Raw genomic sequence first — 22,152 nt, 5'->3', positions numbered from 1 at the left:
GTGAGAAAAGAGAATCAGATCTTCACTGATAGAGTATCCTAAACTACTTCAGTCATACTGAGTAAACTTAATCTCTGACTTGTAAAATATTCCCAGCCTTTTGTGCTTCCCACAAATCCCAGAACTTGCCCATAGAGAAACACTTTGTATTCAAATAGAGTCCAAAAGTGGGGTGTTTTATTTCCCCCACAGTACTAGGGAACCAAAAGATTTTTTTATCTGGCAAGATCTTTAATCTAAAGTACTTGGGAGACCAAATTACAGAATGGAAGCAACGGGTATTCAGCAGCACATCCTGTTGATGCTAAAAGTTGTGGTAAATTCAGTGTTCCCTGCTGCTTGCCATGAGTGTCCAAGGAAAGGAATTAATCTATTTTAGAAGGTGCTTGGGAAGTTTCTGCCTTGACAGAGTTCATACAGCAAAGAAGCCAGAGACATCTGCTTGCCTGTGTTACAAATAATATAAATATTTAAATTCATGATGCAAGTATGGTTTTATCTGTAAACCTCAAACAAGAAAACCATGCTCAGTGGTCTTCCAGATCAGTCTCTTCTTACACAGAGAATGGTGCCAGTTGGATTTGCTATCCCTGTAATCTCCTGTAGAGCTTGGAGAGATGCAACCTGTGCAAATGCACAACCCTTTTATCTGCAGCATTGATGACACAACTTGCCTTATGTTTTCGCATTTAAATGCCAAATCCTTCTTCAGTTGCATAGAAAATTGGTTTGGTGAAATACAGATTATCAGGCTTCTGGGCAAAAAGGCATTAACTGTGTTAGAAAGTACTTTTATCTCCACTGGAGTGTTGTATAATTGTCTGCTGTGGAGTTTCTCTGGCTTTCTTTGAAGCATTTGTGGTTGCTGATTGAAACCCCACACAGGATTAGCTTGCATGCTAATGTGCTATGAGAGGTAGCAATTACTTGTTTTTCCAGACCAAAACAGTGGGTGCCTTTGTGATTAAATGGTTTATCCACTTTAATGGTACATAATAAAATCCAAAATTCAGGCTGCTTTGCAAACCCCAGGTCTAGATTCTCCTTTATAGGTGTTACCTGAAGAGCTTGGATCATGCAACTGCCATAAAAGTAAATTCAGACCAAATATTCAACTTTTTTCCATCTTTGCTCCTATTTCTATCCATTGTTGTGTACCTTGGCCAACTTCTTGTCTAATATGAACCAGACCAGTGGCTGTTCCTGTGCAATATAAGGTGTGTTTGCTTTCACTTCTACAAGAGCTCTGAGTCAGCCATCACATCACAAAAGGTCTAATTATTTGCTGGACCTCCCTGCCTTTACTCTCTTGCCCCATGACTGTTATTTTTACCTGATATTCCTATCACAGTGTGCAACTTTATACTTGGACTTCACCACTGTGTGTAAGGTTCCTTGAGAGACTTCTCTTGTTTAATGTGGAAGGGGATTCACAGTCAAAAATAAACTGTGACAGTTAAAATGTGCATCACTCACATTTTAGGACAGTAGAAACTGATTTAAAAAATAAACAAACTTGTTAAATGGATTTTCCATATCAAGTGTTACTTTGTGCATCTGAACCAGCAGAAAATCAATCATTAGCTGCCAGGGAAGTTGTGATCTACAAATGTAGATGGCAGAGGGAGAGTGAAAGAAAACATGGCTTTAAACTATGCAAACATTTTGCTAGAGCAACCTGCTTTGTGGGAGGCATGTCCAAAAATCCTGGCTCAACCCTAAACTCCATCTGGGATGTGAAGTTGTTGTAAGAAAAGTTATGGGAATAGGCCTCAATATGGGAGGTCAGAACCAACCCACCTTCCAGGTGCTTTGTTTCTGAATTATCTCATGGACTGAAACATCACAGACAGATGTTTTTAAACATGCTCAATTATCTGTTATAATTAATGAGGTCTGGTGACTTCCTTGCCCTTGGATAGGACAGGATGTGTTTGGTTTAGGTAAGGACCAGCCTCATACCAAGGCCATCCTTCCTTGTGAATGCTCTGCTGTCTCCAGACCATTTTTACAGTTCTGAAATTGTTTCAATTACCAGCTTCTGTCAGGCTTGTGCCTCATTAGACTTCATGACCTGGAGCAGTGGCCTAGATGGCATCCCTTGCAAAGCAGAACTTTACTCAAGTTCTATGTGTTTTTATACTGTTGCTGTTTCATTTTCTAAATCAAAGCACAAACTTGAGGCATTTTACAAATTACAGAGTTGAGCATGTCAGACAAGTCCTTGTTTCAGGGGAGATAACCAGTAATCAACCCATTGTACAAAGCATAGAGCAAGCAGAACTAGCAGGGGGCTTGCAGGTCAAACTTCCAGCTCCATATGTTACCTTTTATTGTGCACAATTACAATCCTGGCAGTTACTTGAAATGAAGAGCTCCTTTAAATGCAGCATGCTATGTGCCTTCCCCTATTCTTTGCTATTGAACTGAAATTTTACAAACCATTAGTCCTTAGAAGTCTTTTTATATCTTGAAAGCAAAAACCAGAAAAGCTTTATGTGATATGTCTCAAGAACTAGTGGATGTTTGTGTATGGAAAGCAACTCTTGCATGAGTATTTTATAACATTGAACTGTTTCAACCTGATAGACTGAAAAGTTTATTAAAGCTAAATACTCCATGCACTAAATAGCTTTTATCTGCTGATGAAGATGGTGCACACTGAGGATCTCTGCAGTAGTTTATTTGCAACAGGAAAAGTTCATGACCTGTTTCTTCAGAGGGAAATGAGAGAGGTTTGAAGACTGTGTGATAGCTAGTTAGTTATTTAGTTAGTTCTGGAACTACAGTTTTAGAAGAAAATACTCACTAAAGAAATAATAGATGAACACTTCCAGGCTCCCTGACAGCAGAGGCATAAAAGCATTAAAGGACAGACCTAATTTGAAGCAATCAGTATTAAGCATTCCTTGGCAAAGGGACAGGTTTTCTAGCTCACTAAGCTCACTTATGTCATTGAAAACTTAAATTGTCCATAAATGATAGCACCAGGACTGTCTCTTTCACTGGGCACTGACCAGGCACATCTCAGAATCACCTCCTTTCCTCTTATGCCAGGCAGGATTGTGTGACTCTGACTCTTCATTACCTTCCCTTTCCTTCCACATGCAGATGGCCATTCCTACCCTCATGCCAAATTCAGGGGGCAGCAGACTATTGGAGAGCACCACCTCTCTTCTGTGCCTAAACAAAACATGAACTGAAGCAGCTGATGCTGCCCCAGTTTGGCATCTGGCTCCAGGTGCACAACCTCTTGGGGTGGCTCTTTGCAGCAAAGGATGGGGACAGGATGGAAGCAGTAATCAACATTTTGGTGGGTTTGCAATTTTTTAATATCATATTCATTATGTGCTTGGTGTATTTTGATATCTGGCTGATGTTTTGATGCCTAAGGTTTTATTGTGAGTGATTTGAGCAGTCCAAATTCTCACAACTGGAAAATACCACATGTAGTACATCAGAAGCAAGAAACCATTACCTGGGTGTAATGTAGGGCTGCTGGAATATTATCTTTCTGCTGTTCCCTGACTAAGTAGATGTCTTTTTAAGCAGACTCGTGTGCACAATCAAAATGTTCTTGACACACTCTGTCGCTGGTTTATGGATGCGATAGCTGGGAGTCTGCAAAGTCTCTGAACACATGGAGGGATTTCAGCTCCATGCTATATCATCTCCTGCTTCCACCTGCTCAGGAAACTGCATTCCATTTTATTTTAATTAAAACCTAGCAGATGTTTCATTAGGGTTGATCCAAACAAAAAGAATGCCAGTTTCTCAGCAAAACAAAACCGAAGTAAATTGCAGCATCTTGTGCTCCTACCACCTGGTCCACAAGGTAGTATCTTTGTCCATAGCCCAGATTATATGTCTAGAAATTGGTAGATTGCAGAGATTTTATTCATGACAGCTGGTTAATGCCTGATTACTAAGTACCCATAACCATTATCAGAGCAGCAGAAGGTTCACCTCTGTGCTGAAGAGCAGAGCTTGTAGGCACACTTTGAGCTTTGTTGAATCTCTCTTCATCACAAAACCAAATCCTTCCCTACATTATTATTAAGCTTGATCTGAGAAATAAATAATTTAGGAGGCAGACCTGGGCTTGAGAGGCCTGAGGTTGGAAGTGCAGCTTTGTGCAGATGCACAGCACTGTGTTTTCCATGAGTTTATTGAAGCACATCAGGCCATCTGCTCCACACTGCTGCCTTTGCCTCTCCACCAGCAGCACCTGAGGCAGAGCAGCAGCAAAATGCTGCTGTCAGACAGGGTCCTGCTTTATCCAACACCTTCCTGGCTTGTGAATAAAAGGGCTGACTTCAAACAGCCACTTTCAGTATCAGTTCACCAGGAAGAGGAAAGATAAATAAGCTAGAATTTTACATTTTGTTTCCATGCGCACACACTCATGTTTGAGTGGAGCAAAATTGCATAGCACAGATTTTACAGGCAGAAAAAGCCTTTTCTACCTCCTGTAGTTGCCAACAGCATCTTTAAAATAATGGGAGTGCAATGGTTTTTTAAAATCTTCTAAAAAATATGAGAAGGCTGTTTAGTGCTTGCCTTTATTTAATATTTTGTAGGTTGACTGCTTTTTTTAAAGCATCCAGCAAGGCTGGGAGAAGTTTCAAGCAAGGCTAAACATGATTTCAAAGACAAGCTGTTTTTCAGCTGCCCTACAAATTCTTTAACCATGTGTACACTGGTGAAACGTGACATCTACCCAGATTAAGGGTGTTTGGATATGGAACTGCCTGCTGTGATAGCTGAGGAAGAATCAGAACTAGAGGTTTCTTATCTGAGGTGTGAAGTGAATCAGTGAATTATTTGGTATTCAAATGTAACAAAAAGAACTCTTCACAAAAGTTGTTCAGATTCCCCCTGGATCTCTGTGTGCTGGAATAGGACTTTGAAATAGCAACTGAAATTGAATTATAAGTTTGATACCACCTCTGCCCCTGGGGTTTCTATAATTCATGAACTCATGAAAATTCAGTTCAGATACGGCATCTGGCTCTCATTTAAGTTCTTCTCTTAACCTGGTTTTCTAGTAGGGTTACTCAAAAGTCAAATGTCCTTTTTTGAGGTCAAGTACAAAGCAAGTCTTTTACTGACTTCTGTCCCAGAAGACTGAGTTTGAAGAAGGTGTGCTGGGAGTATTTGCTGTACTTTCTATTTTTCCAAAATAAACAATAGCACAGCCTAGAGCAAAATGCCAGAGCTTCTCTGGACAGATTCACATGACCACATATTGTGGTTAGCCATCTAACAAAGATTTCTGCAGTTTTAAACTTTCTTTCAGAAGAAGTGGACAGTCTTAATGGAGAATTATTTTGACATCAAATTTGCTTTTCCCTCTTACAAAATTCATTGTATAAAGGGCAAGTCCTCATACTTCATTACAAATTTCCATGAAGACCAAGTACACCAAAAATAAAAAAATGCCAGTAAGGAATATGATTTGTTTGCCACTTATAAATAGTGTTCTCTCTAATTAAAGGGCATGGACAGTGCTTTCTGCCAATGTTAGATGTTGATCCCACTGTTCTGTTCTGCACATGCCCAGTTCTGGCTCTCTTTTACCCATTACCCATTGATATCTATCTAAGTGATATCTATCTAATTTGACAAAAGGCATTAGGATATTTCAGAATTCAGGATAAGTTCTAGAAGCTTAGAACATGGCAATACCAACACACTGCAATTCCTCCACGCAGTATTAAAGAAAGATGAAATGAGGCTGTGAGATGGACACTAAAATAGTGGCTTGTGGGCACTGGAAATTATATTCCATGGTGGGAGAATTTCAGCTGGAAAATATTTTATGCTTATGTGGTCTTTTCTGCTACAAAGAATGGGGTGAAGAATTTCAGACAGATAGTCCTATGCTGAACACAGTAGCTTGGTCAGGGCTATGGGAGATGAGCAGCTTTGATTTGAAGGCAATGAGAGGGAGAATCAGCCTCTTTCCCACATGATATGTTCCAAAGGTTAATCACCAATTCATAGCTGAACACTCTGAAAAATGACTGTGTGTTGATTCATCTGTTTCTGTCTCTACCAAAGCATCAGCTCTTCCAAGGTTTAGGTGACCTTGCAAAATATCTAAACCACAATTTTTATTTGATAATTGCATCAGTTTCACCTTTGCCATCTCCAAAAACAATAAGAGAAAAGAAAATAAAAAGAAAAAAAAAGAAAAAATGAACATTACTGCAGTATGTAGTGTGGATATGTAAGAAAGTGCTACAAAACTTGAAGTCAGAGGGTTTTTTCCCTGCAGGTTATTCTGACACTGACGTTCTGGTGTACTAAGACTGAACTCTGAATCCCTGTTTTTCATATGCATAAGCTCCAGGAAACTGGAATCTGGGTGCCATTGTGACCTCCCAGCTTTCTGAGGAAAGTAGAGCAGAAAGGATGGAAAGGAAAGTTGTCTCATACTAAAATAGATACTCCTGCTCCCCTGACAAAGAGAGAATTTCACCCAAAGTGAGATTATTTACTTAGGTAAATTTATTTGGATTCTGGCTGCTTACCTGTGTGGGTAACCCATGCTGGAATACAGGAGAGATTCAGCTACTGGAGATGTGAGTTCAACTCACTTTCAAGGGATCTCTGTCTGTGTCTCCTCAGTGCTAAATGCAATGAACTCTTGGAATTATCAAAATAAGAAATAAATATTTGAACTATTTGGAGGACTAATCTGATGGTAATGGATGGATTGAAAGGACAGAGGCTGAAATATTTTAGTATTCCTACTGTTTAGGGTTGTTTGAGGCTTGTAACACATGTCTTTTCTTTTATCTTCTTGGCTTTATTTATCCTGGTTTTGAAAACCTTGGGGCATTTTAAGATGTCTTTTTCCTGAAGTTGGTTATATGTCTCTGCAGTGAAGAGAATGAAAATATGGCTTCATTTAACTTCAGACTGAGGACTTTAACTTCAGATTCTTTCAACTAAAGACTGACTTGAGCAAGATGTAACACTGTGAAATAATATTCTACATGCAACACCAGTAGTTATAATACCTGGAAGCAAATATGAAACATGAGGCATGAGGGTTTTAACAGCAGAGAATTAAAAAGCCCCCACATTTAAATGGCTAGATGACAGTAAATTGAAATTCTGTTCATTAATGACTGCAGCACTTTTTAAAATGCTCAGCATACACCTAACAAAACAACACACACACACAGTGGAAAGTTGTGAGCTGCAGCTACTTGTGTGCTGAGCAAGGTTATCAGAGCAGAGAGACTGAGCCAAGACAGCCCTGCTGAGGCAAGAACAAGGATTAGATTTTCATCAAGGTAAACACTGAGATAGCTGAGCTGTAATTCTGCAGTGGAGCTGTTCTTGGCCAGCCATGCGCACACCACTGGATAAGCATTCTAGATGGTTTTTCACAAGCTGAAACTGAGCTTTTGGGGGGATTTTGGAGGGAGTTGTCCTATTGTAATGCTCAAGTGAAAAGGGAAGCTCTGGGACTGGCTGGATGATCCCACAATTCAGAACTTGCAACCAAGAGAACAAAAAGTGGCTGAGATGCAATAATGGAATTGAACGTGTTTGGTAAAGCTGCTCTACCCTATGAAGGTGGTGTCCTACACCTGTGAGAATGATATTTTATTTTTTTGACCTTAAGATCAGTCACTGATGTTATTGGCATAGTTATACTATTCAATATATATATTCAAAATCCATTCTCCATGGTAAAGCATTTTGATTTCTATCCCCCTTGTTCTGCCCTGTGTGAAGCAGAGCTGTGATCAGAATCACTTTGTTTTTCCTGACTTTATACATTGCAGAAGTGGCAAATGCAGCAGCCTGTCCTTCAAACTCAGGTTAGTGGATTTTCCTGGAAATTGTAGTGTCCAGAGCAGTTTGAAGATCATGTACCTGCCAAAATAGAAGATTCTTTTGTAAAACTCCAGACAACCAAAATAAGCATCTCTCAAATTGGCTTTGCTCTGAGGAAATTCATTGGTTTTGTGTGGAAAATGTAGGTTCAGATACAAAATATCATGGTGGAAAATTTCACTCAAAGTGAAACAATATAATTTTGATTAAAATGGGCTGGGGTGACAGGACTCTTAAGATTTGTACAAACAGAATGTGTGACCTTCAGAAAGTCACTGCAATGTGACTACAGGTCCTACAATCTCCTCTTGCCCCTGATTTCCATCACCTGTTGGAAACCTCTCCCAGTGGTTCTTGTTCAGGGCAGCAGAGGCTCTCCCACAGTGTGTGCCCAAAGCTGCTCCTTTGAACCAGCACTAACAGTGTGAGCACAAACCCTGCCTCCCAAAACAAGGGGGATTTCAGCTCTCTTCCATGCATTCTTTTTTTCTTTCTTTTTTTTTTCTTTACATTATGCTGTTGGAGGAAAAAAAAAAAAAAGCCTGAGACAAGCTTAGGGATGTTTAGAAAGCAGATATTAATCAGAATTCATGGTATTGTAATAAAACCAGCTGTTTGGGGTGTGTCTGTCCCTACCAGCTGGGACTGATGTGGTCAGTGCTGTCACGTCCCTACTGACTGCTTGAACAAAAACCTCTTTAGCCACAGTGCACCTGGAGGCACAGGGAGGGTGTGGATTACAAAGTAGAATTAGTGTGCAAAATAGGAATCAAATTTGGGATTTAATTATTCCCATCTCTGCTCATTACCTCTCCTTTGCTGAGCAGCTGGAGGATGCATGAGAGCCATTTCCATAACTGAGCTGGCAGGCAGGAGCTTTGGTGCGTGCTGGAGCCAGGAGTGAGCTCCTGCAAATCTTCTGAGACCAGGTGATCGAGTTTCTTCTGTCAAACAAGCACAAAAGACTTCCATATTTTCAAAGAAAATACATTTGGAACAGCTCAATCCACTGGGACCCACAGAGCTGCATTGTGCTGAATAAAATAATGTAAATATTCCTGGAGGCAGAAGTGTTGTGCCAAGGAGCCTTATGGAAGAGTTGGGACTTTCAGACACAGTAGTGTGCTATTATGTAAATCACTACTTTGTTTGACAACTGAATGGTATTAAAACTGTCTGCAAGTTTATTTCTTGGAGCTGAGAGTTCCTAAGAGCTACATTTGACATCATTTAAATTACAGTGGTGCTGTGTGGTATGTAAAATATCTGTCTTTGTTCAGCAAGGTGTGTGTGCTCCTCTCTCCCTGCAATTATTTTAAACCCAGGCAAGACCTTTCCCCACAAAATTCAGTGTTGAGCAGACAGGGAAGTATTACAGAATTTTCAGAAGAACTTGGTGATAAGAGGAGCAGCCCCTGTGAAGAGCTGTGTGGCAGAAGGCTTTCTCTGCCTCGGGGGAACAAAGATATGCACTGGGAGAGGAGGAATCCTTCAGAGGAAGAGAGTTCATGGATCTGATCTCAGCAGGAGGAAGGGCTGCAGGGCCAGGAGAGGGATGCTGGGCTTGGGTGCCTGCTGGGAGGACACAAAAACCTCCAGGGAATTTGGCATACTTGTTTTTTTCCTGCAGCAGGTCTGCATGGTGTAACTCAGGAACAGCAAGGTGAGGATCAGACCCAAGGTATCCCTCTCATCCCTTCTCCCATGGGGCAGGATGCAGCTCAAACACAGCTCAGGTGTTTTCCTGTCCAGCATCCTGGTGCTAAAAGTGAGTCACTCAATCACAGGACTGCCTGCTCAGGAGGATGTTTGTGCTTCCTAACTCACACTAAGGAGGTGAGAACCTGTCTCATCCTGACCTGGACCTTAGAAATCCTGCAGCTCCTGGAGCCTCTAGAAAATGCATTTTCTGCAATTTCCTTAGATGACAGTAATCTTTCTCTTACACAGAATGGTAAGAAATAGGAGCAATTGCCAGGTGTAGGACCCTGGGGTGGTTTCTGGGCCAGGTTGGATGGTGGAAACCATGTGGAAAGGAGAATAGAGCCTGTGGCTCAGCTTTTGCTGTTCTGCTTCCCCCTGCAAGCTCTGTCCCTGTGAAACATCTCAGTGTGTGTAGACTCATCTCGTGGAGAAAGAGAGATGCCCATCAAAATCTTCAAAGGCACAGAGAAATGCAGCAGTCTCCTGATTCTGAGTGCCCAGACCCTGAGAAGCTCCATGTGCGAGCAAATAAGAGGCTCCAATCTTCTATTAAAACCAGGAGGCAAAGAGCAGGATCTTTTCCTCCTCCCACAGGTGCCTTTTCAGGCATCTTGTTGGCCAATATCTTGTTTTCATCTCCTGTCTCTACACAGAGAGCAGCAAAGGGAGAATGTGGGGTGTTGTGAAAGCTTCAAGTGTGAATAAAACTTGCTGAGTTTTCTCAGGAGTCCAGTTTCAGTGCTCCTGTGGGAATCACTGATTTTGCTCTGGGTTCTTTCCCACCTGAGATGTTGTGTGACTTGCTGGTTCAAAGGGGGAAACTTAGCAGCCATTTTCCTGCAAATAGCTTTATTTAAACCTTGTGTCTTGTGCTGAGTGCTCCAGAAGCATAAACCTGTGTAACCAGGGACTGAATGAAATATTCAGCCTTTCCATTCTCCTGCAGTTTTTCCTGCCTGCTTGGCATATGGAATCACTAGATATGCTTGCCAATAAAGAACTCCCCTGGAAGAAATCATTTAACAAGGGATGAAAATGTGATAAATGTTTTATAATCAAGGTCCCACAAGCAAAAGTGAGTGTTAGGCAGCTCTCATCCAAGTGGGAACTGGCTGGAAGTTTTAATATTCACTTGGCACTGGATTTTTCTGAGTTTTGATGTGAACAGGCTTCTTCTAGCAGGCTCATTTTTACAGGCATTCATCTCTGCTGCAGCTGCTCCTGCTGTAATTTATACAGATGCTATTACTCACAAGCAGTCTTGTCCCCAGTACTTTTGATGTTAAAATCTTTTTGTTGTTGTTGTATTCCAAATCAAAAGATCTACTTCTACAAAGTATAGGTAATTCATGCAGTTCCACTTATCTGCATGCTGATGCTAAGGAGCCTCATCTAATTAAAAAGCTGTTATCAAAAGTCTCTTCACCCCACAGAGAGCAGATAAAGTTGGTTTACCAGCTTCATTTCTAAACTGCAGGCTAATGAATATAATTTTACTGATGAGGGATTTCTGTACCATTCCCCATAAGAGCTGCACGTTGAATCTAAAGGAGGACTGGCTGAGCTTGCAGTGACAGTCAAGTCATTTTTCATGCTGGGGCATAGTCAATATCTTTAAAATCAAATTGTTACTCTCTATTAATTACTGCAATGTATTTATCTGAAACATAATAGGTGGAGTGACAGTGCTTATTAACAGCCAGGCACTTGTAAGTATGGTGGAAAGGTCATAAATGAGAATTGTGAGGAGCACTAATGAGAGGCAGGGGAATATTCAGTTCTGTGCAGGGAGGAATTTTAGTGTGTGGGTACCTGGCTGCTGCCTGTGACATCTGTCAGCAGCTGTGGCTCTGGATCAGCTCACAGGCATCTCTGGAGGCCTCGTGCCAGCCATGGATTAAGGCTACCACAGCACAGATTTTAAATTTATCATCTCATCCAGGGATGCTCAGGACAGACAAAGGCATTTTCCTACTCACAGAAAGCAGGGAATTTGAAGCAGAGATGCAGAAGCTGATGTGGGGGGGATGTGCCAGTCTGTGAGGGGAGCTGTGCTCACATTCAGAGGGGTGGCACCTGCTGCCCTTGGGGATGTGGCAAAGTTACTGCCCGGACCCCTTGGGAAGCACCAAGCTGCTTTCTGTAATGATAATTAGATGGAAACTTGGCTTGGGATGTGACGTGAGCTGAAATAGCAGACCTTATTTTTTCATTTTACAGAACTCAAGGCTCTTAGAAAGGTGTTTCCTTTCAGATTCTGGGAAGAGCAGAATCCTCAGCCAGGCTTACCAGCCTTGCTCTCATTCTAAGAGAGGCTGTTGTTTTGGAAAAAGTGTTGGGATTTGAGGAGGAAAAAATATCCATGGTTTGCCAATCTTGTATGGCATCACAGTTTTCCTAGTGCCTCATTATTCAAAGATTCACCTAAATCTGGTCATTTAACTGACCTCCTCTACTTCCTAATCAGAAAACCAGCATGATCATGAGCTCTAAATCTGCTCCTTGTTTACTTCCCCCGGCTAATGTCCACAGAAATTGTTACTGCTGCTGAAAAGTCAGCAGACTTCTCTGAACCAGGGTTTGTTCCATTAGTACAGCTGCTAAATATCTGAGATTAGGCAAGAAAAAATCTTTCTATTTCTCAGCAGTTAAATGCTACTCTGCATGGCCATTCAGTCAGGTCACAGAAACCAGGGTAAATTTTCAAATAGCAGATGGTTACAAACCTCTGTAAAATCTGCATGTGTTCAAACGTCAAAGGCAGCACCTTTTTGAAAAGCCAAGTTAATTAATACCTGTGATTTTGTAGGAAATGAAATGCAGGAAGCTTTCCCTTGTACCTTGCCCCTGACTGGATGGCTGGAACTACAGTAATTACCTCGTATCAGGAATGTCATTTTTCATTTCTTGCAAGTCTTGTTTAGGCAGACAGGTTCTTAAATTACTGTTCATTGTCTGCTCTGTAGTGAGGCAAAGCTTTCAGTGCTGTTTTCCCCACGTGGAAGCAGGAATTCAGGAGGTGGCTGACACGTACTGAGCAAAGGCACGTGCTGGGCAGAGCTCAGGCAGCTCCGTCAAGCTTTGTTTCTGCCAGCAGTGGGCTGCTCTTTGTCATTCTGACTGATCCCACAGGAAAGGAGAACATGAAAAGCATCCCACTGTTCAACTGGCTTCTGAGATGTTTGTGGTTCTGCTTTGGGCCACTGCTGGAGCCCAGGGATAGTTTGTGATTGGGAAAAGAGGGGAGAAATCACTGATATTCACCTTATGTTCTTGATAACATTTCATGGGGGTCTGGTTTAATTTTTTTCCCAGAATCTGATTCATTCAGCTGTTACTACTAATGAGGGGTGTTTTTCTGGGACCCACAATTATCAGGAAATAAATCCCAAGAGGCTGGGAAGAGAATAAACAGGTCCCATTCTAAGGTGAAGATAATCCCTTGGCCACAACAGAGTTGCCTTTTCCCAAAAAGTAAATCTCACATTTCTGCTTTGGCTGACCTCAATCAAATGTCCAGGTGTGCCCAGCTTTAGGTACATGGGACTTTAATGAGGTGTGAGCTGGTCTCCCTAAAATAAACATTACTAATTCTTCTCTTTTCAATATGAACTTGAATAAATCCAGTGTACATATATTTCCTTGTACATACTTTTTATGAACTCTTCTTGCCTGATCCTTATGCTCTTTGTATCCTGTCAATAATTTCTAGACCATGGATGTTTTTCTTCACTATCCCTGGTGTAAGTTCTGCTGTCTGGTTCACATGTTAAAACTCCTTAATCTGTGTGCAAAAAACATCCCCCTCTGTTCCATGTGGGCAAGGTTGGGCTCTTTATTATTATTAAGGCCCAACATAATTCTCATTAAAATTCTAAAACCTGCTAATGCAGATGACTAGTGCATGACAGATTTTCATTAAATATGCTTTATTCATTTACAGATGTTTAAAGGGATGGTGTGCTAAGAGCACTGAACTGATTCAATCCAGTGCTAAGCCCTCTGACAACACTGTGAATGTATAATTCTGGTGGTGAGATCTCAGCAGAAGTGTTGCCTTTAATATCTGGTCCCTGGCATCAGTGGGGCTTAAGAAATAAGAAACTGGCATATTTATTCACCACCTAAATTTTTTAACAGCAAGAGTTCTTAAAGCACTTGCTGAAATATTTAAGCCAAGCAAATAACAAGTAGATGATGTGTGACAGGGAGAATAAATTCCCTGATTTATTGAAGAAAAGTGAATTCTAGAACATAGTGTGAAGAACATTCTTGTTAAACTGACTGGAGGTGATTCCCTAATTAAATTGTTCGCAGTAGATTATTGAATTTGAGAATCTGTAAAGGAGTTCCAGCCCAAGGTTGTAATCTGACCATCTAACCCTTGTGAATGTCAGTCACTGGCAGAGATTAGTCTAGAAAGGTTTGCAGAGCTGTCAGCAAGTTCACCCAAAATCAGCTGCTTGGCAAGAGTAGATTAAGAAGGGACTTTAATGTGCTAATGCTGCAACCTGCCATCTCCTTCATTTTGTGCTGGGAGTGGGAGAGAGAAATCAGGTTTCGGGCTAGTCAAGTGTCAGACTCACAGTTCTCTGACAAAAAGGAATTCACAACCCGGGTTTCTGATTTAAAGCTCTTCCTTCACATCTTTCCCCCCTTTCCCCCTTCATTTTTTTACAAGGAAGATTCTGAAGGGCATCCAGAAAGGATGGGATGGAGAGGGAGAAGCAGCAGATGTACAGCTCTTATAAACACTCACTCTTCCTTGGCATTTATGGGCTGCATCATTTTAACAGCTGGATATATGTTCCTTTATTTGCAGTTGATCTCTTAAAGTGGCACTTGTTCGGTGACTTTTATGACCCTTTAGACTTCAGATGCCTGTACATATTTTGAACAAAAGGCAGAAACTAATAAACTGTGCCAGTCCTCCCCAGAAGTTTCCAAATTTCCCAACTCTGCAGTTCAGAGCAAGCTGCCAGGTTTTGCTGGTGGAGGAGGCTGTGGCTCTCTCAAAGACAGTGTGAAAGGAGCATGTTGCATTGATTTCCATTTTGGTTTCTTCTCCCATGCAGACTGAACTGAGAGAGGCACTGGGGCTTTTCCTGCCAGCAGCAGAGCTGCTAATGAAGCTGCTCTCACTTCACCTTGCAACCCCAGTGCTCCCCTCCGGCTCAGGGCATTGGAACTCATTTCTTCTGTGGCAGGGGCTGGAAACCAGGGAGAGACACAAATCTGAAAAGCTTTGCAAACTCGTTTTGCCTTTTAGATTTCTCTTTGTGTTTGGGATGAGCCAGCAGATGCTAGTCTAAGATAAACAAGTGCACTGAATTCTCCTGGGAAGGAAGGGTGAATCTGCCAGGAACCCTAGGGAGCTGTTGGCTGGCTGACTCTAAGTAACACCACAGCACTTAGACTTACCCTCCTCTTTATGCTTAGTCTCACATTGCAGCTGATGAGAAGGAGGCTTTAGTGAATTTGGGAATAATCCAGCAGAATTCTGGTTGATTCTTTATGCTGCAATGTCAAGCTGTGCTCAGAGCAGGTCCTAAGGCTGGTGACAAGGTAATGATTCTCCAGGATCTGATCACAGAGCAGTTCAGATGAAGTAGATGATGGAAATTTTACTTCAGTGATTTGGAAATAATTAGGCAGATGACTCAATATTTTGGGGGTAGAAGCTGTAACATCATATGCTTACATGAGCATTCATGTAAGGGTGAGGGGTTTTTTGCTTCGTGACCTTCCTTAACCATGTGTATTTGAGAGGAGAGGAAAAATACCACCGTATTTTTTAGGCTGTGAGCCAGAAGTTTTGCTTCAATGTTGGCAAATTATATTACTATTGTTCAACTTAGGTATTTAGAAAAATCTCCCTATCAGAGCTACGAACATTTCTCTTTCACAATGAGCCCCCAAAGTCCCTGTGTTCATGGCCAGTTTCCCCATAACACATCTCCAGGAAGCATGCAAATGGAGCAGGTCAAAACCCAAGTGCATAACACCTGAGCAGTTTAATACTTATCAGCTCTTGACCCTGAATTTCACTGGGTTCTCTTTTCAAGTGCATGACTGCACTAACCTTGCTGTGTCAGGAAACTTTGTGTCCAATCCTGTAATTATGCATTAGATGTCCTGGCAGTAGAAAGGCAATGGAGTTTCTTTGCTGAACTCCAAGTGCAGCCTGTCATTATTTATTAAAGAGCAAGTAGCTGAAAATTCAACTATTCTTGACACTGCAGCCTTTCCCAGCCTTATTTGTGCAAGTGGTAAAGTCATTTGCAGAGAAAGACATCTCCAGACACTTCTGAGGGAGCTGAAATGATACATTTTTCTTATTTAGTGAGGGCATCTGTTTTTATTCTCATTTCAAAGGTGGGACAGCATGGTCAATTCCCCTAATGCTTGCAGCTCTCATTTCAGCACGCCTGGAAAAGGAAAGTCCCAGCAGAAATCTCAGGAGCAAGTTGTAATTAATTGAAGCAAGCAGATGGCTCCAGCCTGGTATGCCTTAGCAAAGTGACAGCCTCTGATGGAGGAGCTGTGGCAGCACAGGAGAGAGGGGCTGACATGAAAGCTCTCCATGTGCATCTGCAGCGGGATTAACAGGGTCTGCATTCAGGCAAGTGTCACCTCACCCCTCATTGAATTATCTCTCTCAAATGGCCTTGGGCAAGGGATGGCTGTAAGGGAAGGAGAAAGAGGTGAGCCAAGATTTATTCTCAAGGAAGTGTAGAATAAGATGCTAAGTTTGAATGTCAGGCCATAATTGGCTCCCAGTTGGCTCTGTGAGTTGTTTTTTTCTTATTTTGGAAGAGGAGTGCCTTTCCTGAATAAAACCCTCTTCTAAATGGATTAAACAAATTCAATTAAAAGTCTGAAATTGCTGTTCAAGGATGATCACAACCACACATGGAACGAGAGTCCAAAGTAACTTCTGGCGTAAATATATCCTTACAAGTGTAAACAGTCAGCTCTGTGCCATTTCTGAAGGGTGTGTTTGGTCTTTAAGGCAGGGTGGTTTGAGCAGAGAAATTCAAGAGCATCTTTTCTTTAGGAGACTCCTTCTGGATACATAAAGTGTGACAGATGGGGGAACTTGCTGGCTCTTGGATAAGTTACTGAGATATTGCAGAGCTGCTGTAAATATTGTAAGACCTCATGACAGTCAAAGAAGATGAAAAATGTCACCTACCCAGAAGGGCTGCTAAGTGTTTGTAAACCTCCAGCTTTTAAGAAGAAATGAATTTCCATCTGTCTGCAGTTTGGGGTCCTTGGACCTCAGTCCTCTAAGGAGAGTCATGGTGAAATGGATCTCCCCACACCCCATCAGTGTCTAGAGAAGGATCCTCCAGGGTTTCATGACACAAAATTATTTGCTGTGGGTTCAGACTGCTCCAAGCCACTTCCCACAGTGCCAGAAGTATTTGGTTCTCAGGGAAAATCAGATTCTGGCCTGACTTTTGTAACTCCAAGTGACAGGGATGGTTCTGTTTTCTCTTTAGCTATGTCCTCTCTTTCTTTTGTCTGCCAAATTTGTGCCATAAGCTTAGTGCCTGTTTCTCCCCAATATTCTGAATCCACAATTAGAACAGATTTTTCTTTATAAGGTCTCTATGCACTGCAGCCAGCAGAGTTTTCTTTAAATCCTTATACCAATTTAATCGCATGTTTTAAAAAAGTTTTATTCATTATCTTGACTATTGATTATCTCATTTTATTATTATCTTCAGATACTCTGGAGTTTGACTGCAATTTCTTTTTGGCTGCAATTTCTGATTGTGAGGGCAAGCTGTCATAAATCAGGACTCTCTAATGAGCAGCCTCTCAATCTGGATGGTTTTGTACCATTCACTCAGGTAAACTCCCAGATGTGGCAGGATCAGGCCTCTTATTCTGATATTCCTGATAATTCAAGTTAAAGTTTTCAATCAAAACTTCTTCCAAGTTCAGCATAAGCATAACTGATGGAGTCAAATTCAGTTCCCTGCTAGTGCTAATTTAATACTCATCCCTTATCTTCTGATTCCAAAGGCATGGCTGGATGAATCTTACATGGCCCTTCATGGAAATATTTTCCAACTTTCCTTCTCCCATATCTTCTGGTTTTGTGTGTGCATACACTTTTTAAAAAGAAAACCTTGCTTATGTGCCAAAAAAAATGTTCTATTGCTGTTTTTTCTTTGTTCCATGGTTTCTCTGTTTAAATTGCCTCACAGCAGTTCCTTTTCATTCACATGTGTTTATCAATTTTTAACAATTTCCAATTACCATATTCATTTCAAAAATTTGCAGGAGTAATGTTGCTAATAGAAGCTTTATATTTATTTACTGCCTTGCTTCCAGCCTGCCTGAAAAACACTGAAAAAAAGTGTGCTCTTTGCAAAGATGTCTGACTTTGAGTCAACAGCCATCCAAACCAAACTGGTGCACACTGACATCTTTGGGATCTGAAGAATCCAAATTAGTCTTTACTTTGTAGCCTACAACCTAAAGGTCTTTTCTGGGAAGAGTTGGAATCAATTACCTGAAAGGGCATATTCTCAATTTTCAGTATTTAGCATGTCATCCATGTTCTGTGCTTACTGAAAAACAATTTTTTTTTTTTTTTGCTGAAAAACAAAATATCTCAAGCTGTAAAAAGTTATCTGAAATTGTGGAAAACACAATTTGACCTGCACATACTTTTCCTTTCAAACCCTGCTTTAAAATAAAACAGGAAGTCAAGCCAGTTGGAAAAATAATTAGCAGAACAAACACTGCTGTTCCCAGAGGAGAGCTTGTGTGCCAAAGCAGTGAATGGAAAGGATGGGCACAGCCCAGCCCTCCTTCCCCCTCTGGAGCACAGACTGGAAAATGCTGACAGACCCTGAACTGTATCTGGGCAGGAGAGAGTCATCCTGTAATAAAGCACACCTCTGTCAAGCAGATAAAACCTGGATTTAATTCAGAATCTGATGCTTAATTCTGCATCATCACTCTTCTCTTTCTGTATTTGTCACACCAAAATATGTACTGTTTCCATCTGTTAATACTCCAGAGCCTGTTTGACAACTGAATGCAGCTGAAAACTCTTAATTCTTGATTTGTGTTTTGTTGTTTTATGGGATGGGCCTTTTCTTTTTCCACATGGCAGTTAACACAACAAAGCTAGATGCTAAGAGCTGGCCTGTTCTTCACTGAAGTTTGCCCAAAACAGAACAAGATTTGGAAGAGAAAGCTCTACTCCAGAGCTTATTAAATAGAATTTGAGTGGATTGACAGCTATTTGAGGCTGATGTCTATTAAAAAAGTACCCTTGGTGAATACGTAGGAAATCCCAATTTTCAATAAACAAGGAAATTGAAGCTATTATACAGATGCTAATGAATGGAACTCCAACTCTGTCAGAATTAGCCCATGCCTGATATGTAATGCCTAATATTTTACAAAATAATGAAATCTGAATGAGAGATTGGTTGTGCAGAGCCCTGTGAGTTCTGTGATTTACAAACTCTGTGGTTCTTGTCCTGCTGCAATCCAGAGAAGGGGCAGGAGGTGATAGGTGGGGAAATATGCAGAGGTGATAGGTCTGAAGGGTCCTGAGCACAGAGCAGGCAGTAAATGCACATATTGGCCCAAAACCAACCCTCCCAGGGGCCTCCAGATGCCTCCATCCCCATTGTTAGGTGCCAGGTTGTCACATTCCTATTTTCTGAAAAATCCCTTTGCCCGGGATTTTTCTCCTGGGAAGCTAGGAAGCCTCAGAGAAAAAGGAAAACAATATCTCATTTGCTTCTCCTGTGTTTTGCTCCTTTGGAATGTGTTTGGGGATTGTTTACCCGCAGGTGATTGTTTCATTGGATTCTGCTGTGAGTTGTTTTCACTCTTTGGCCACTCAGGACCAAGCTGTGAGAGAGTCACGAGTTTTCATTATTATCTTTTAGCCTTCTGTCTGTATCCTTTCTGTATTCTTTAGTATAATATAATATAATATAATATAATATAATATAATATAATATAATATAATATAATATAATATAATATAATATAATATAATAGCCTTCTGAGAACATGGAGTCAGATTGATCACTCCGTCATCTGGACACCCCACAAACACAATACCAGGTCAAGAAATTGGAGAGTTGTCAGTGCTGAGGTGGTGGCAGCACAGCCCTGCTCTGTCCCCTGGCACCTTCTGCTCCTTTCCAGGAGCCAATTCTCAAACACCCAGATCTGGCTGAGGTTTCAGGGGGTCTCAGGTCTCCCTTCAGTGGCTCAGTGCTGTGGCTGTGCTGGAGATGGAATATAATCCAAGATTTGGGCTGGGAGAAATGCTCTGGGTCACCCCAGCATGGCAAACAGGGAGTTTGGGAATTGTCAGCTGAGGCAAAAGGAAAGCAGGAGGCAGAGCAGGAGAGTGGGTTCCTCTGGCACAGCCGATTTCCAGGCTTCTTCTGGTGTACACACAAACCCTTTGGACAATTAGGAGCACAAAACTCTCTGTTTCCATAAAAAAGGGGGTTTCCATTAAGAAAAGGTCTGGCATTTCTGCACAGCAGCAAAGGTCCTCTCTCCTGTATCTTTCCCTCATTTCCCTTGCAGTTGCTTCCTTTCCAGGTGAATTCAGCAGGCAAACCAACACCTCCCCCTGTCTTTGGGGGTACCTGGGCTTACTCCAAGCCACAGCATTTTTCTGTAGGCTGAGACACTGCAGCCTGGAGGAGCCCTTGGTGCTCTCCTGGGGCAGGCAGGACACCCAGCTGGATGGACCAGGCTCAAACCTTTCTCAGCATCCCCTCCTCCTCTGCCAAATGGAGCTGTGGCAGCTCTGTGTGAGAGCACAGCCAGAGCAGAAATCCCATCTCTGTGCAGCAAAATCATGCAATGGATGAGAAAATCCAGTTATGCTAAAATTTCTCTTGCTCTGTCTTTTGACCTTTTGTCGCACCTGGTAGCTCATTTGTCTTCCAGCACTAACAGAAATAGGAAGAAGGAAGCAAATTAAAACTAGAGAGCTCAGAAAATTGAACATGGATTCAGATGAGACAGGAAAAGCTGATTTTTATTGTGAACGTGTCCATTACCACTCTCTACTCATCCAAGGTAGGTCAAACTTTTCAAACTTGGAAAATATTTTGTATTGTCTGTTGAACCTAATCAAGCCATGATTCAATTAACTGGATTGAGAAGGATTCTAGTGAGTTATTTGTGCACCTGGCAGTGTGTGCTGAATACTAATAGTCTGGGTAATGTTCTCCAAGTTCTTCATCAGCAGCAGCTGGAGCAAATTTTTTACTTTGATGAGTAGGGAAAAAGAAGAAATCTATTTCAGCGCAGCGACAGTAGTAAATTTACATTACAAACACAGCAATTGCTAAGCATTACTGGAATTCAGCTGCCAGAATAAAAGCAGTGGCATTCATTTAGTTTCATTTCCAATTATAAGAGATCCTGATGAGTTTTTTTTCCTCCAAAATAAAAACTTTGCAAACCTAGCTTAATTACAAAACTACACAGGCCACTACCCTCCTTGTCTGGCTGTGGCTGTTGTCAGCTGTCAAACCAAGCATTTTGAACTCAGTTGGGTTTTGGGGAGGGGAAAGGCAGTTTTGGTCCTGTGATTAGTGTAGAACTTCTTTTATTTCCCAGCTAAGCATGGTGGTGGGCAGCCTGGTTCTGTGAGGAAGAGCTGTCCCTGGTAAATTCAGGACATCCCTCAGCCCCTCATTCACTGTGGGAGCTGAATCTCTGTCAAGCAGCTCCTCTTACTGGAGTAAATTTTTAAATTCACAAATTTTAACTTTTAAGTTCACCAGACTGAGATTTTGAATTTTCTGTACACTTTACCTGATGTCTGCTCCAGCCAGTGGGAGACATTCTATTAACTCCAGTGTAAGCAAGTCAGGCTCCTCCTGTGTGAGTTGGTCAGGTAGCAAGCAGAGGGCTGCTGGAATAATTCCCTGCTAATCAGAGAATTCCTACAGCAGCAGCAGGGCAGGAGGGCTGCTGGGGACACAGCTGAAGGACAGCAGTGCCCCAGGATCAGTCTGCTCACTTCACTGCCTGCAGCTCCCATCTCAAGGCAGGTGACCCAGCAATAAACATTATTCTAGGGAATTTGATGGGAACAGATATTTTAAAGATGAAGCAAGTCGAAACAAATCCTGCTGTCAGCATAGGAGTGATTTTATTGAAAGAGAAGGGTGGAGAGGATCTTTCTTTTCAAGTTCTGCTCAAACAGGATTACTGAGGCTCTCCCTTTGCTTCCACACTGAGGCAGGATGCCCCCAAACCCTTCCTGGGACCCCAGCCCTTTGACCTTCCTGCAGAGCTTCTGGGAACCTGAGGAAACCAAGACATGGCGATAGGCACAGTGTCTAAAATCTCCTGCCCAGCGCCCAAATTTCCTGAGCTCACAGCAGGAATGAAATATTTCAGCTGTGACATAAAGCCTCTCGTGTTTGTTGAGCAGAGCAAGGCAGGGATCAGATCTGATTCATTAATAAACTTTTGTGTGTAGTAACTCTGCTTTTTCTTCAGGCTCTTGCTGCTATACAATGAAGTACATGATTAAACCCAGCAAATGTCAGCTCAGAATCAATCTGGTTT

Source organism: Zonotrichia leucophrys, chromosome 15 (assembly GCF_028769735.1).
Source record: "Zonotrichia leucophrys gambelii isolate GWCS_2022_RI chromosome 15, RI_Zleu_2.0, whole genome shotgun sequence".
Classification (NCBI taxonomy): Eukaryota; Metazoa; Chordata; class Aves; order Passeriformes; family Passerellidae; genus Zonotrichia; species Zonotrichia leucophrys.
This window is presented reverse-complemented; position numbering follows the sequence as displayed.